Consider the following 6070-nt stretch of genomic DNA (forward strand, 5'->3'; position numbering starts at 1 on the left):
CGAGAGAGGCAGCGACACAGAGAGCGTGCGCGCGCGCGCGCGAGAGAGAGAGAGAGAGAGAGAGAGAGAGAGAGAGAGAGAGAGAGAGAGAGAAAGAAAGAGAGAGAAAGAAAGAGAGAGAGAGAAAAAGAAAGCGAGCGAGCGAGAGAGAGAGAGAGAGAGAATAACACAAAAAACTGAAACCCGCTAAAACCTTGAACGAACGGAGTTAGGAACAAGAAAAAAACACACACACACATCGGTGAAATTTCGAACAATTTGACACGCTTCTCTCTGCGCTTGTGTGCCCCTCAATGCATGCGTTCGCACAATTACGACAACCTTGTCTCTCGAATTTTCGTTCCTAGTCCGAACGCATTTGCTTAATTCGTTCCTTATTATGTCGCTAACCGAGCGCATAAATAAATTTGTTCTCGCACGCGAAAGTTCGTGGCCGTAAACATTTTATTAGGTTACGGCTTCGCAGACGATTAGATAACGATTTCAAGCTAAACCGCGTCATTCTCTCGCTCGCAAATATTTCGCTCGCGGAAGGTTCGTGTAGCAAAGATGGCGGCCAACACAAGATGGCCGCCGCCGCCATCTTGTTTTGTTTTGCGGCGGCGTCTTCTGCGAGGTTGTTTCCATGGCAGCGCGTAGGTTTGGAACTGCATGCGTTCGAACGGAACAATTACGGAACAATGAGAATTTCACGTGAATAGTTTGAACACGAAGCAGACGATAAATAGAACAAGAGTTTAAAAGAAAGCAGACTCGTAACTGTTGCAAACTCTGCAACTAAGAAAAAGAACGCGAGTGCGTCCGTCCGCCCCGCAAAGACAATACGTGAATTAAAGCAGTGAATTGAAGAACAATGTTGCAAGCGCCAGCAACTAAACACACCGAGCCATTAATGTGTTTTTATAACAAATTTGATCTTAATTAACAACTCTGGAATTGTTACTCAGTGACGGCAGAAGAAAAAGAAAATGGAGGAGGATGAGGAGAAGAAGAAGAAGAAGATGGAGGAGGAGGAGAAGAAGAAGAAGAAGAAGAAGAAGTAGAAGTAGAAAAAGAAAAAGAAAAAGAAAAAGAAGAAGAAGACGAAGATCGAAGAAGAAAAAAAGAGAAGAAACGATCAGAAAGAGAAGGAGTCCAACCACCACATTTGATCTTAGGCTCACACCGGAACGAAACGTACTACGGACAAAAAACATACACTATACATAGAATCTCGAACACTCTTTTACAGGTCAGCAAAGATGTACACCGATGCACTGGATAAACACTAGTGTTATCAATCGGTTGTAATTTTTAAATCGATCATCGGTTGGACCCAAGTAACCGATGATCGGTTACAATCGGTTACTCGGGGTGTTGAATGCCTGCGTGTGCGTAACGTCGTGCGCATGTACGTGTGTGCATGTATGTGCTTGTTTAGCCCTGTTTACTGTTTGTTTTGCACTGTTTACTACTGTGTGTATAATACATGTATGTTATTAAAAGATAACTTGTATAGTAGCGATGATATCTCTGATTCTCATCACTTTTTCAAGCTTTCTTGTTCAAGTTAAAAAAATAATAATAATTCCTTTTTTTCGATGAAAAATCGATTATGGATTTTGATAACCAAGCGCTTGGTTCGAGCCACTGTTCAACCGATGATCGAGTATAATCGATGATCGTGACATCACTAAGCGCTTGGTTCGAGCCACTGTTCAACCGATGATCGAGTATAATCGATGATCGTGACAACACCTCAGACAGCTGCGAGTCATGTCCCTCTCTTCGACCCACAATCTTGCGTCTGCGCCCGTGTGCATACTTCTCTCTGTGTCCGTGTGTATGCAAGGTTGTACTTGGCGTGACGTATAGCGGGTACCGGGCAATACCGCGTATATATATAATGAGTAACGATAGAGCAAGACGCAAAAGCAAACCCACGAACTAGTGACGTAACGTACCCACAAACACGTATATTGTGAGCCATGATAACAGTGAGTGACAAATAAGCAGTGACGCGTACAAGGGACGTGGCAAACAGCAGAAAGATGCGATATGATATGACTACTAGGCACTTTAATTTAATTTAATTATTTTTTTTTTAAGTGTTAGGGTTAGGGTTAACGTTAGGGTTAGGGTTAGGGTTAGGGTTTTTTTTTTAAGTGCCTAGTAGTCATATCCTAAGTGCCTAGTAGTCATATCATATCGTATCTAACTGCCGGGTGCGGGACGTGCAAGACAACAGTCGGGTAGAACAACACGGGAGAGGAGTTCTCCCGCTCAAAGCGCGGCGCGCCTTTTATATGCACCCGGACTTTGTGACCGACATCCGGGCATTCTCTTCTCACCTCCTGAGCTTCGCCAGGTCGCATCCCTATACGACCCGCGAATAAGCGTTGCTTCGCGTGCACCGCGTGCCCCCTCCCCGCACTCCACCTGCCGACCACGCAGTGGTTCATCTGCTGCACCGATCTGGTTAGTTATTAAACACCTCTGTACGCTCTGTGCGCGACACCTCTGCTTGCTAGATGTCCTGCATAATTAATGAGTTCGCGCAATGCCAGAGATGCCAACCACTACGATTTATCCGTATTTTATACGAATTTCTATTCCTTTTGCACCACTACGACACCCGACTCAGTCGCGTAGTGTGTCCACAGAGTCGCCCGACTGTGCGGGCCGGCTCGATCGCATGAAAAATCGCGTAGTGTGTCCACAGCTTAACGAGTCTAGGGAGTCACCTACGCCTACTCCCTAACCCTAACCATATCCAATAGTTACCAGGGTACGTTCCAGGGTACGTTCCGGCAGGTAACCTGGGAGACATAGTCTAGACCCTATGACTATATGACTATGAGTATGACTATGAGCGTCACTATACCGTAACACCATAAATCATAACAATTTAATATACAACGAGGTAAACGTCTATGGTCTAACAAACATTGAAACAAGTACACAGCACTATATTTTTCTATATTCACACGAATTCGATTAGCTGTAGTGTAGTGTAACGCCCCTCACAGTGGAAAGTTAGCGGAATGCAATTGTAAATAAAGACGGAAATCCAATGCATGTGGACAGGTCACAGTGAAGGTGCCCAAGTATTGCAAACTTACGTCTCTTTTTGCGGACGGTAGGCTGAACTGACATTTTTCCCGAGATTACAGGGGACGGCCATTGGTCATTCCCCTCCATGTGTGAGGTAGGTGTTGCAGGAGGAGACGAAAGCACAGAAACGTCTCCCTGTTCATCTTTGATAACCGTATTTATACTCATACTCATAGTTGTTTGGCGTGGCAGCGCCGCTGCGACACAGATCTTGCCGTGACCCCGGAGTCAGCGAGGTCATGACACTGCCACCTGCCACCGCGGGTAGAACCGCAAAAATACATCATGGTGCGATATATAATTGCATTGTGTCATAGTTTAGTTTAGGTTGAATTAATGCTGAAATTCTACGGCGTTTTCTCGCTTACCGTTTTGTTATTTATAGTACTGCTAGGTATTTTTTAAACGTGAAAAATCATTATTAATGTGTCCCGCGCGTCGGCGCTGCAATCGGTTTATTTAGACTGGTACCCAATCCCACTTCTCGGCTTAGATAATCGAGTAATCGAGTAATTGAGTAATCGAGATTGGAGCGACAACCAGTCTATCGGTTTGTTTTGACGGAGGACGGAGCTATCGTAGTTTCGTACGGTTATTTCCCTTCTGCAGTTGTACGGTGATTCCCCTTCTCTGTACGGGGATTCCCCGTTTCTGGACGGTGATTCCCATTTCTGCACGGTGATTACCTTCTCAATGACTGGTTCAGGTGGTTGTGTCTTGTGATCCGCAACGACAACGTTCTACCATTCCGTCGAGTTCGCACTTCTTTCAAGCGACAAGTGACAAGCGATTAATTTACACCTTGTAATTTTGTCAACTAAAACTGTAAAAGTAAAACTGAACCTTTGCAAGTTCTTGTTATGGTACTGGTAGTGGTACTCACTGTGTAAGCCGGTAAGTCATTGAAGTCGTTCATGTAAATATTCGTGTAGTATAAAACTGTTTAATCAATGTGATCTAATTACGTAGGCCTACTACCGTACTACTACTACTAGTACTATGATTAGTATCTTGTATCTTGTATCTTGGGGTCCCTCTCTTGTATTTCACAAGGCACAGATTCTCTCTTTGGAATGTGCGGGGAATGTATTCTTATTCTTCTTATTCTGTCTTATTCTTCTTTCTTCTGATTCCTTATTCTTTATTCCTTCTTATTCTTATTCTTATCGCAGTGGCTACGCGTCCGGAACCGGTCGCCTAGCCTCCAGGCTACGCTACGTCAGTACGTGTCCGGACATCCACTCACACAGTGATCGCGCAGCTCGCGTACACGCATGATTGCGCAACTCGCGTACACGCATGATTGTGCGGCAACGACGACTTTGTGCTGGCCGTCTAATCCTTTCATCATCTCTCTCGAATTCTCTCTCTCAACCACACACACACACGCGCAGCTCATCTCTCTCTCTCTCGCTCTCTCTCACACACAATTTGTTCCGGAGCTCTTTCTCAGTCGCTCTCTCTCTCTCTCTCTCTTCTTCTTCTCTTCTCTCTCGTTTCTCTCTCTCACACATACAGCACACACATACACCATTCATTCCTCTCTCTCTCTCTCGACACACAGTAGGAGATTCACGTACAGAGCAATCAGCAGATCGTACCCATTGCGCATCATGTGTTACAGTGCAAGCTACTGTGTAAGAGGGATTCGGACGCGTACCTAGCGGCTCCTTCGTCCGGGACCGTCCGCGTAGGCCACAGCCTATTCTTATTCCTTCTTTATTTCTATCTAATTCGCTTCTTCTTCTTATTTTCTTATTCTTCTTATCTTATTCTTATTCTTATTAGCAGTCAGTTCAGGGTAGTCAGCCTTTAGCCAAATGACTGAGGGTCACAGCAAGTTCTTTTTGCATACTCAGTGGTTATTTTCCGTCAGATTGATATATTCACTGGAGACGGACTTGCATCTTTACGTGGTCATGCCGAGCACGGTCATACTGCTAGGTAAGAAATACTAGCAGTGTAGACCAATCGTGCACAGCTGTCGGGGCTACCTAACACTACCTTTGTCCGCAAATGCAGACTTATTATACCAAAATATGCAAGCCTACATTACACTAGCTACATTTGACTGATTAGGAGCTAGCATGCATATGTGTTTCGCAAAACAGTGAGTCTCATATTTCAGGATATTCGCTGTACATTGCCTGCATACACTGCGCCATTCGCCTTTTAGTTTTTATGATGACGACATACCAATAGATTTTACTGTTGTTTTGTATTACATGGACTGTCTGAGGCCGATATCGACGTTACATAATGACGCTTGTAAAATGACGACTTTGCGGGGCATTAAAAATGATTTATCGTTAGATGAAAATGGGATTGGACTTCCATGACGACATAGCGAATTAAGAATTAGATGATGGCTCCTATGCGAGTTTACTGTATAGTTATTATTATCTCGGGAACAATAAATCCAAAAGTGCACCTGTCAGGCCAGCAAGAGTTAAGCACCAAAGATGATAAATAAAGTGTGGTGAAAGAAGGTTGATTATAACACCGGTGTAATAAGTGACAAGTCCTCAATACGATATGATACGTCTATGCACAGTATTATTAAAAGCATATATTATATACGACAATTGTGTTGTGATGTAAAGCAATGTGCTTTGTTTTTTGGATTTCTTGCGCCATACTTGTGAATATACTATCTATATCGCACACAGTAGATAGGTCGCTTTTTGCATGTTTTTTTGCACACGCCAAGATATCCTATACTAGTACAGTGCGAGATACCAGCGCTGTGCCAAACGTGACTTGGTCTCAGGCAACTAGGCCTTGGTTATTATCAGATCTGTTGTCCTTGTGCCACAAGAGCAATTTTACTTTTCCAATTAAGATTTTTCCTGCGACACGGTGTCGGGGCTGCTTTTTTCAGCACCATGAAAATACAATTGAGAATGTTTGTGCGATGCGTGCCGACTCAAATATTTAGCAATGTTAAACAACTGGAATTTTCAGTTTTGTCTGAGAC

General features: G+C 43.9%; 1 protein-coding gene across 1 annotated transcript in view; it reads left to right on the forward strand.

Moving 5' to 3' along the window:
• The first annotated feature begins 3649 nt into the window (after positions 1-3649).
• Positions 3650-6070, forward strand: part of LOC106817365 — an 8286-nt gene continuing 5865 nt past the window's right edge. Inside the window, exon 1 of the mRNA XM_014822025.1 lies at positions 3650-3771. The gene's annotated coding sequence lies outside the window, so the exon portion shown is untranslated. The remainder of the gene's footprint in view (positions 3772-6070) is intronic.

The sequence above is a fragment of the Priapulus caudatus genome, unplaced genomic scaffold (assembly GCF_000485595.1).
Source record: "Priapulus caudatus unplaced genomic scaffold, Priapulus_caudatus-5.0.1 Scaffold1701, whole genome shotgun sequence".
Taxonomy (NCBI): domain Eukaryota; kingdom Metazoa; phylum Priapulida; class Priapulimorpha; order Priapulimorphida; family Priapulidae; genus Priapulus; species Priapulus caudatus.